Raw genomic sequence first — 11637 nt, 5'->3', positions numbered from 1 at the left:
CCAGACTGCTCCCCAACCGTTTCTCCTCCAGAAACTTGTACTCACTGCCCACCTGTTAAAAACGCTTCATTCGTCGCTTCATTGTACAAATATATCTCTCCACTTCATTATCACGTTTACTGAACAGTATCGAAGAAGTTTTCATTGCGTTTACTCAAGTAAAAGTGGCAATAGTGCGGTTTATTTCAAGTCCTCTATCTGAAATCTTCCTTAGGTAAAAGCAGGTTTGTATTATCAGCAGTGGGGGCAGAATAACTCAGATCTTTCACTTTAGCAAAAATACCAATATCACAGTAAAAGTCCTGCATTCACAATTTTAAGTAACAGAACATCAAAATATAGCCTACTCAAGTACTCATTATGCAGAATGGCCAATTTCATGTATATTAATATATATAAATAATATATGATGCATTATTGTGTACATGGCTTTAATGTTGCAGCTTTTTTTACTATCTATAATTGTGGGTAGGTTATGAATTTCAGTAAGGGATAAATAAAATCATAACGTCTAATAATAAATCGTAATTTATTTGTAGATTATATTTTTTATAGTTAATCTGAATCTATACAACAACTAATAACTAGAGGTAGGCTATTAGAGAAATGTAGTGGAGTAAAAAGTGCAATATTTGCCTCTGAACTACAGTGGAGTAGAAGTATAAAGCAGCAGAACATGGAAATAAAAGGAAAAGTACCGCACACTAAATGTACTTACCGATAGTTACATGACACCTCTGCATGTACCAGTCAGAGATGGGCCTTCTTGATTTTAGCATTGAGACATACTTACTTTGTTTAACACAATTATATTCATAAATTGCATTTATAAGTATCATCTGCATTATTTTTGTTAATTTATGATCGATTGTTTTCTGCAATGCACAATCCAAATTTGAACTGGTCATCATTGCAGTACTCATTTCCAGGAAACTAGTCCTGTGTGTTCAATATAGCCTCTTCTGAATTTGATCCTGACTGTCTTTGCATGAATAACAATGACACATCTGTGCCTGATTCCACTCTCTTTTCTCTCCTTGTACACTTACTCCTCCTAGCAGCTGGGCTGAGCACCTGGTGTGTATGAAGCTGGACATTGTTATTGATTACTGTAGGGAGGAGTGGTCCCAGACATCATGGCTCCGTCACTGCATCCCCGGTGTAGAAGGCAAGCAACACAAGGAAAGGTCAGTTTAAATTACATGCACCATATTTGTCACCCGGGGCAAAAAATGGAGTGGATTGTTTTCAGCAGGATGGGACTTTCCAACTCTGTAACTCCAAAAAGCAGGCTTCACCCACCAACTATTAATTTAATGCATATTTACCAGATGAAGAAACACATTTTGGTTGCACTTGAGTAGCTAATATGAAACATGGAAATTACTGAGACAGATTTCATGATCACAAGGTCAGGCAATAATGGTACAATAACAATTTCACCTGGATTATCTTTCCCTACACAAGCATTGTGACCAAAAACAACAACTTTATTACTCTATGTCTCTGTGAATTCAGTGTTCCTGGGTAATTATACTCATGATGCAGGCAACATAACAAATTTTGTCTAGACTAATCTGTCCCTTTTGGCAATGACAAATTATACCTCTGAGGAAAACTTACTTTTTTCCTACTTTTTCCAATCAATTTTTTTGTTTAATTTGTTATGTAATTATTTGTTGCTAATGCTTCTATTTTGTTTTACTTTATGACTGACATGTGACATGAAGGATGGAATTGCATACATTGAAGATCATTTTGGAAGCAAAGAATGAAAATGTTTATTCTTGATGAAGACCATCAAACAGTTTTCTGTTGACTTACTAAAATTGACCTGACATGGACTTTGTCGATATGTTATGTTTCTCTGTATTTTCAGCATGAAAGGCATTAGGTAAAGCTATCACCGTAATCCTCTATTTTGTTAATAACCACATTCAAAGTGCTGGGAGCTTTTTTTTTAGAGCAAATGAATGGTGTTTGCATGAAAATTATTGACTGAATTCTCCTGATTGCTTCCCTTGATAACACCAGTGAATCAAATCTGAGACATTCAAAGTTGTCTGAGGCGCAGCACGTAATGAGAAACCTCTTTGTTCTTTAGAACAGTGTGTTTTAGAAACATGCGTTTTAGAGCCTAATCAATATCAGAAATGAGAAGAGAAAAAGTGAAGGTCTTGAAACTTTAAACTTTGCAACTTTTCAAAGTGTAATTACAGTATACAAATAGAATTTTACCCAAAGCAGTGTGCATGTTGTTTTTTCATGCCTTGAAGGACATTTCAAAGGTTTGGCCGAGGCTGAAACCACAGGGGGACAGCTGGTTAGTGTAGGAAAGTGTTAGTGAGGAGTTCATGCGTACAGCTCTCCCTTACTGCTGTCAGCTATGCTATATGGGTGCTCTGTGAAGTAGGCAATAAGCAATCTTCTCTAATAAGGAGAGTAAATAAAGTTGAAAGTGTTGTGTTGTAGCTATGTGCTGTAGAGAGTTATTTGGACAGTACCGTAGTCTATGCACAGAGTAGAATAGGCAATAAGCCATGGTTAAGTTTGTTTTATATTGAATAAGTTTAGATACAACTTTGCTCTCTTTGTTTCTTAAAAAAATGTTGTTTCCAGATTCAGATACAGATTTGAGATTTTTGTATTTTCTCTTGTATTGTATTTTATTCGTTTGAGGAGCAACATAAATTACTTAAACAACATTCCTCAAGAAGGCACCATTTACCTACAACATTTGGCTTATCCAAGTGTAATAACAAAATTAATTTAAACATAGATGGATGGTTTAAATAGTACTTTGCCAATTACTTTTCCTTTTACTTATTACACTCTAACATTCAAACAAAATGTGATACTCGACTCCCAGATTGTTGTCATTGCAAAGGTTGCAGATCCTCTGATTCCAGTCCAAGCCTTTATATCTTTAAGTGAACCTGGGGATTCTGGTGGTGCTAAACTTAATGTTTTGAATAGCCTGTCTCTAATTTTGGTTTTATTTAATAGGTACTTTTCAAATTAAACGCCTGTTTAAGTTGGACATAAAAGTAACACAGTGACATATGTTTCAGCTTCTTTTTGCCATGTTTATCTGAATTGATCTTTTAACTGATGTTCAGCAGTGACTTTTATACAGCTAATGTTGTTACATTTTTGTCATCCAAACAAATGAACTCCGTTATCTGTTACAAATATTCTGACATAATTTTAAAAGTTTTAACAGATTATTCCCAATTTTGTAAACTAAAAAGTAAAATAAATACAGAATAAAGATCAAAAGTACACACAAGGGTTTGACATCTGTTCTGGAGCAAAAGGTTACATCATTGTAAAATTAAATTTTAGTTTAAAATGCGTGGTGATTTGGGGATTTATGTCTTTGTAGAGAATATATAGTTTCATGTGACAAAATGCAGTTGGCGGTTGTTTCAGTGCAGAAAAACGGAGAATAGACTTTGAGTTGTGATTATAGTTATAAGGTTGTATTCAAATATGAAGTTTTATGGATAATTAATGCTTTACCTGCTCATACTTTTAAGTACATTTTGGTTATTTGAAGCCTAGAGAGAATAAGCATTTTGGTACATTTAGAGAAGGGTTATTCCTCTTTAAAAAAAAACACAAAAACATAGATAGGAACAATATAAAAACATGGGTATATCAAGTAGTCTGTGGTGTATTTATACCTCATCACTTTAACAATTTGTTAACTATTCAATAAACTGCAATGTTCTCCTTGCCAACTGCACATGTCAAATTTCCTACACAGTAAGAAATGTTCTTTGGAAAACAGTGTAATCTACTACAGCAAATGACCTTAACTGTTGTTTTTAAGATCAAATTGAAACGTATAATATCTGTGCTGAAAATCTGCAAACTGTGAATGTATGTCAAAGTATTATTGATGCAGACATTGCCTTACCTCCCCCTCAACAACTTACATGTCATGAGTGAGCATTTAGGGCTATATGGATGTTTTCATCTTCCCCCAGTCATCTGCTTCTCTTATCCAGACTGTGCAGAAATAAATGTCTGTAGCTCCTTTGAATGAACAAAACATACAACTGTGAGAGATACCAAACTGCACTGAGATCCAGTATTAGGGCCAAAAACAATTTAAAGCTAGTTGTTTATCAATGCGAAAGATCTCATTTACAGCATGTTGTGCTTTGCACTAAAATGCTAACTTAATTTTAAATGTTTTAGCTGGAAATAATATTTACTTTGGCTGTTATCCATAAAAGACGTGATTACATTAGATCTCCATTTAGCTGACACTTTTATCCAAAGCGACTTACAATTGGTATGCATGTCAGAGGTTGCACGCCTGTGGAGCAAGTAGGGGTTAAGTGTCTTGCTCAGGGACACAGTGGTGGCTGGGTCACAGTGGGAATCGAACCTGGGTCTCATTGCTCCATCGCCACCCGTGGTATGTAAGTAAAACTGAAAATGTGATTAGTGAATAATTGCGTAGAAAGTGTTTTTAAGCAGGCTGATGTAAGACATTTGAAATTTATTAGAAATATTAATACTTATTTTCAAAATCATCTCACAAAGATATCCCAAAAGCAATTTAATATTTTTAACAATATTACACCCTCCCAGGTACTTTTAGATTATTTTTAGGGATTTTTCTGCTTTGTTGCACAAAAGGATTACATGCTGTTTGGCTGTTAGGCTGTTTTAATCTTTCAGACATCAGTTGCATGTTATACACATGATGTACCTGAGCCACTGCGATGGTCCTCAAATGTCACTTTAGGTGTCTTTGCCACTACCCACTGTGCACATTGCACACTACTACTCTGAAGTTAAGAGGCAGGATAGATTTGTAGATATTTCTCTGTGTGTCTGATTTCCAATAATAACCAGACATTGTTGAAATAACTGTAAGCATAAAGTAACAATTTTACAAGAATGTAGCTGGTCTCATGATATTTTTGACCAGAAATTGCTTTGATCTTGGTCTTAAATATTCTCTGTTTGATATGGCTTTCAAATGAACTGTGGTATGAACCTCACTTTCCGCCTCCCAAAATGGCATCGGGTAGTGATGAGCCTTCTCATAGCTCTTTCATGGCTACACTGTAAACACGCTACACTGTTTTTATTCCTTAAGAAAATCATAGACAGAGAATCAAACTGTCTTCAGTCAACATTTAGATTCCTAATACGCTGCACGAAATGGAGCCGCAGAGGAGGAGACTTCTTTCATTAGACACTTCACTGATGCTCTGAAGTTTGCTGCTTCCATCTGAGATGACTTTAAAAGAGAAACAATGCCTCTGCCTTTTGGGGTCTTTGGAGATTTTCTCTCTCATCACATATTAATGAAAGAGGTAGCATGTATGGAGCTGGATAGCTTATGCAGGAAAACCTGGTTGTGAGCATGTCAACGACAGCTGCCTTCACAAACACATGACAGACTCATATGTTGTGTGTATGTGACATGGTAAATGTTGTTTCTCAAGAAATCTTAACTTTAACTTTGACATGCTTTGCAAATTCTGCACATTTTCCTCACACCAGTATTGATACACATACAACAAATAGGCACGCGTGTAGAATGTACAACAGCTGCCTGTAGAGGGCACACTTCACTTGAGATGCTTCAGGGCTACACCTTTCCTAGTCTCTCTCTCTTTCTGATACATGCACACACACATAAACAGCATTTATTTGAGTATAATCATGTTATATCAGGCACAGAGACAGTAGGAATTAGAGGTGAGTTCATGCCAGTTATACTGATGAATGTACTGTAAATCAGTTTCCCACATTGGCCTCCATTTCTCCTTTAATGAGAAAGACCCATCAAGATGGAGCGGGAGCTTTTTGATATCCTCAGAGGGGCATGGCGTGCAGAAACATTAATGCTCATAATTCATAGCAAATCAAGAAAGATTTTGTTGGAACAGAGGATCACACCAATTACCAGTTGTTTATTGTTTGCTATTGTTGTGTTTACTGCAGTCTAATCATATTTGGAGGTCAGCCACAGCACTACATCAGCTCCAAGTGGAAAAGCTCTTTTGAAGCCTTTCATTTCGTTGTGCCATATTAGCTGCACTGAGCAGCCCTAGACAACATGCTGCCTTTGCTTTCAAGATAAAAAGAAACAAGCATTGCATCACTTTCTAAATAACTTCATGAATTAAGGAAATTGCACGTAAATTGGTCACCTTAAAAAAAAGGACCAGCCCATTAAGAAAAATGTGTTTCATCTATTAATTTGCCTCAAGATAATAATCGTTTACATAATGACTTGAACATGGGAACAAGAGTTAGTGTTCGATTCTGGGCAAATGTTGTTGGTTACTAATGTTTGGCCAGACAAAGCTCCCTCTTTTTCCTTCTTGCCCCTCTTATGGAGTAGTAGGTTTGTGGCATGAAAGCAAGGAAATCATGGAAATCAGCAAGGCCTTCATTATACCAAGGTCATTACAGCTGGCTTTTATCCTCCTCTGTACTTATACGAGGTAAGGGAATCCTATCCTCCATCACCCAAGGCCTCACCTTTGAACACACACACACAAGCTCACACCAGGGCCAGCATTTGCGTATGCGCACACACACACACACACACACACACACACACATACACAAACACACCAGTTTCTCTTTCATTTGGCTTCCTTGAATTTCATCATTCATTTTTACATCACATTAGTGTGGTGTGTTAGTGGTCGGCGTGCCTGCATGTAGAGGGCGGCTGTTACTTCAGGAAAAGACTGAATAATGCACGGGAAAAGGCAGGGGAAGGCTTGAAGGGAGTCGGCAACAGCACGGATGAGCGTCTCCTTATACCATATGAAACGGTTAGAGTATACATGAAGGGAGAGAAATAGATCATACAAGTTCTTGGATTTTGCAACGCTAGACTACAAGGTAAGCTAGAATGTAGGTGAGTTGTTTTTAGGCACTACTGTAGGGTTCCTTGATTATGATTTAGTTTTATATGGTAAAACACTTTGAAATGATTGAATACAGCCATAAAAGCTTTGACTTCTATTGTCATGTTCTGCCTCCTTACATCCACTTCAAAAGTGACGGAAATGTCTCACTATTTTGTACCTTAATGCCAGATACTTAGGGTTACTCTTGAATGATTTGGGGAAATATTAACAGCAGACTTTGTTTTTGTGAAAGACGTGCACAGGGATCAGAAAGAAAGCAGTCAAAGTTGCCATTTTACATCTTTCAAGAGATGGTTTAGTATAATAATACATTAAGTTCTGTAATTAGGCCATTATTTTCAAAGTAACCCAGTCCCACAATTTGTGGGAAAAAACCCTCTCCACATTTAAAGTTAATATTTTTAATGAGTATCACAAGACAGTTGGGTCTTACTCAATGGCTCCATCAAAAAGGAATAACTGTGTTCTTGAGGGGAAAGAAAGTGTTCTCTTAATGTGCGCCAACGATGGGCCTCTTCTGTCTATCTCAGCGGCTGTCTGATTTGAAACTCTCCATTGATCTGATACCACCAAGAACTGGCCTGCATATTAAACCGATGCTGTGATACAGCTCCTCAGAGACGGGAGGAATTTTGTGTGTGTGTGTGTGCACAGGCTCATGGCTGTAGTCCAGGTTCCGGGTATTACAAAAAAATAAAGCCCAAGAAAATGTATTCAGAGTTATGTGCTGATAGTCATACAAACTGTATTATCCCTCAGTGCCTGCCAACACACATTGGCATAAACTTCTGATGCTGACATCATTTAATCTTTAGGAGGAGCTTGGGGTTTCTGTCCCAAATCCTTGATCTGGTTCACCTTACAAGATGAGCGCACTGTCTGTCTTCCAAAATAAACAGACTCATTATTGTACTCCCACTTGTCCAAGACACACAGACTGCCTTTCTGTCTTTAGGTAATGAAGCCTCTCACTGTTGCAACCCATCCACAATGCATTTAAAACATTTAAAGCTACAATATGAACACAAAACAGGCCAGGAGATATCCTGTTTCATGCAACTACATGTGTGAGCACATAAACACAAAAGCAAATGTTCCCTTTGCAGAGGTTTTTTTCAATGGAACCTTTTCACGCGTTATGAAAACAATCCTCTGCTGTCTCGCTGTTTTTGTGTCTGGATGTTTTATAAGCAGTGAAAAGAATGCACATTTACCAGATTAGGACTGGCAGAAGTGCTCTGGAGACAGTGGCGGGAAAGGATGAACATTAGGCACCTGATCAGACAGAATCAATGAAAAGCAATTAGATGATAAGTCTGAGGGAGCACTGCATGACTACAGGGGGCGAGACCTATAAAAGAGCAAGGAGGACGAGGGGATAAACTGTAAAAATGTGTCAGAAGTTTTTTAGATCTTAAACAGGATAGAATTAGATCTTCACACATGAGGTGAAGGAATCTATGAAGCTGTGATGAAATGCATGGTGTACAGTATTTATGTGTGTTTGTCTGCTTGTGCTTCTGTCTTCTTGTGTGATTTGCGCATGGCTTATGTGTTTTGCCTAACATCTATTGTCATAATGATGTGTGATTATTAAGGGAGCACGGTTTTCACAGCAGGGAAAAAAGGGGCTGAGCTGACAACAGGTTGGGCCTCCCTTTGTGTCTTTGTTTGAATGCTCAGCAAATACATATTCATGCTCGCAATATGCACACAATAGCACACATTTGTTTATAATTTTTGTTTATTTGGGTTGCATACATTAACGAAAACACCTTTTTTGCATTTGTAATGCAAGAAGGGGCAAATGGTAATAGCAAAGAAAGGTTTCCTGGAAAAGAGGTAGATACAGTCTCCAGGAGCCGATGCCTTGTTATTTTAAAACAAGTATCCCTGGGAGGGGTTAAGCTCTTGCAGCATGCTAGCTATTAGGCTAAACCAGGGTGCGCTGTGTTTTGTGTGGGCTGAAAAGACAAGTTCTGACCATTAGTGTTCCTTGTGTGCCTGGTTCCAGAGTACAAAAGCGCATGAGAGTAATGATGACACACAACAAATAACTCTTAGTTGATTCTAATATTTTGTTCTGTTTATCTGCTCTAACTTAAACATCCCTAATTTGTGGCCCTTAAAACCAAATAAAGGTGTAAACGCAGTGTCTAGGCTAAAATGAAGTGCCTTCCCTTTTTACTGGATTCCTGCATCTGCTCCTTTCTGACACTAGATGGCTGTCTGTGCTGTGTATGCTTTGTATCAGCACCAGTGCAGCGTCTTCATGCTTCTTTTATTTGCCCTGAAATGCAAGGCTGAGCAAAAGATTTTTGTTAATAATGCTTTGAGACACTTGGGTTATGAAAACACACAGCTACACAGACATAGTGCGCCCAACTTAATGTTTTGATGTTTGAATTTGCCAGCCCTTCATTTTTTTATGAAGTCATGAACAATGGATTAAATATACAGTCATCAGAAAAGTCAGGTACAGATGCACACTCACTGAGGTGAAAGTGCATTTGAGTAGATTTAAAAATAAACTCTATGCAATGTCAATTTTAATATATATTCCACAAATTAAAAAAAGTTTCTTGTGGATCAGGAAATGCTTCACTTAAAGTGACAGATTTCAAAACAAGTCAAGGCTACTATTAGTGATAAACGAAACCACTGAACACATTATTTATCATTATCATATAATTATTCAGACTATAGTGCCATTTCCATGCCTTACTTTTATATTAGTACATCCACTGTGTATGTTTTTTGTAAGAGGCTATTTGTAGTTTCATTATGTGCAATAAATGCGACCACATAGAGCACTTGGTTGCTGTATTGACTTTGAAGATTGCCTTTCTTCTTCTTCTTTAGAGGCCGTCCATCTCTTTAGCCTGAAGCTCCCAAACCGCACAGCCGGTCAGTTCGTGGTGGCCTTTTATTATGATGTCAGCACTTCGCTTAAGAGCATTCAATATCTCCAGGACGACCGTTGGTGGAACATCAATAGAACAATATAGACGCTCACTGAATGGCTATTCCTCATAGCCGGTCAGTTCATTTGCTCATTGATTTATTGGTAGCTGACAATGTAATGGAATTAAGTAGCAGTGATTATCACGAACAAACAGGTTGTTTGTTTGTTTTTCCCGCATCTATTCGCTGTGGTATAAAGAGTTTCAACACTGGCTGTGCAGAGGTGGACAAATACATGTACATACAGATACAGGCACACACATTCAAATATGCAAATGCACTCACACACAAGCACATAAAACAAGTCACTTTGAATTATTTAAAAGTGCAGGATGTATTATGTGATTGCATCTGACTCACCTCTGACGATAGAAGCAACTGAGGCTAAAAAATAGGAAATGCAAAGAAAGAAGGACGAAAGAGCTGAAAAACAAATGCGAAAAGCAGTGGACTAGAGGAAAAGGCTATTAGACCCAGTCTGATTTGCAGACCTATTAAAAGATGGTGCTTTAGAAAACAAGCAAAGCTTTGTAAGGTAGTTGTACCAACACCCACATAAATCAGGGTGTGATTAGTTCAGGAGCTGGAGTTATTGGGTGCTAACATTGCTGCGCTCACTCTTTAACATTACTAACACTCTTAATAGTGAGCGACAGCTTGTAACAGAAGCCTTGCATAACCCTGATCTCTCCTTAACAATCCCAACGGCTGGAACAACAACAGGAAAATAACAAAAAAATCTGATTTATTCATTCAACTGGTCTTAGCCTGTTTCATGTTGATACTGTCACCATGATGCTAAAATCAAAATCCTCCCAGATTTAAAAAAGTTTGATGATTCAGTGCTCAATGCTTTATCTTGTGTGCGTCCACACTTCCACATCTCGATCTGGTGCTGCATCTCTGGCTCTGTAATTCATGCAAAATGAAATGAAAACCTTCTTAGCAATATGCAGATTTCTTTATGCAAAGCAGCATTACCTATGGTGCGCGGACGGCAGCTAATGCCTTTGATCAGTCTCTCTGACATTCTCTAACTACTGAGAAGAAAAGAACTTAAAAATTGTAAAGGTTCTTAATTGAAGTGAACATAAAAGAAGATACATGGTGTTAATTGGTATACGCTAAGAATAATCTAGACCTTGGAGACCACTGTCCCTTACCGGCCCCCCTGCCAAAGTGTCAGGATTTACATCTTTAATTCAAGATTTCCCCACATTAATTACCTCGCAGGCAGCGAAATGCGGATCACTTCATTTTAAAGTATAATAAACATCCAAATAGTTTCTCCCCCCTCCCCATCCATGAATATAATTTTTGTTAGTGTGAAAAAGCCTGGTTCTCCTGTTCTTAAGGAGCTTGTGCAAAAGGTAAAGGGTTGTGAATGTGGTCTAGAAAGAATTTTTACAGTAACGGAGACATAGTAAGAGCGTAATTGAAATGAACAACATTGGACAAAAACCTAACTTTAATCATAATTTTGGAGCAAAGGTAATTATAAAAAACATAAAGATAAGAAGAATTAAAGATAAAGTATATACACAGAGGTCACAGAAAGATGTTGTGTTTGCTATTTTGTGTTACAGCACATTGTTATAAGGAATTTAAAGTTTCAGTGTGTAATATTTAGGAGGATCTATCGACAGAAATGCAATACAAGATCCATAACTCTGTTTTCAGTGGTGTATAAAGACCTTACATAATGAACAGTTAGATTTTTAACACCTTAGAATGAGACATTTCTATCTATATACTG

At 37.4% G+C, this 11637-nt stretch overlaps 1 long non-coding RNA gene across 2 annotated transcripts in view; it reads left to right on the top strand.

Moving 5' to 3' along the window:
* The first annotated feature begins 14 nt into the window (after positions 1–14).
* The window catches only part of LOC123973375, a 40301-nt gene continuing 28678 nt past the window's right edge, over positions 15–11637 (top strand). The window contains exons 1-3 of one of the 2 annotated variants that reach the window (XR_006825608.1): positions 15–214; positions 1059–1187; positions 1731–3175. This is a non-coding gene — a long non-coding RNA (uncharacterized LOC123973375). Of the gene's footprint in view, positions 215–1058; positions 1188–1730; positions 3176–11637 lie in introns of those variants that run through there. The other variant, XR_006825609.1, reaches the window with a different exon arrangement.

The sequence above is a fragment of the Micropterus dolomieu genome, linkage group LG07 (assembly GCF_021292245.1).
Source record: "Micropterus dolomieu isolate WLL.071019.BEF.003 ecotype Adirondacks linkage group LG07, ASM2129224v1, whole genome shotgun sequence".
NCBI lineage: Eukaryota > Metazoa > Chordata > Actinopteri > Centrarchiformes > Centrarchidae > Micropterus > Micropterus dolomieu.
The sequence above is the reverse complement of the archived record's forward strand: the minus strand, read 5'-3'. Positions and strand labels throughout refer to the sequence as shown.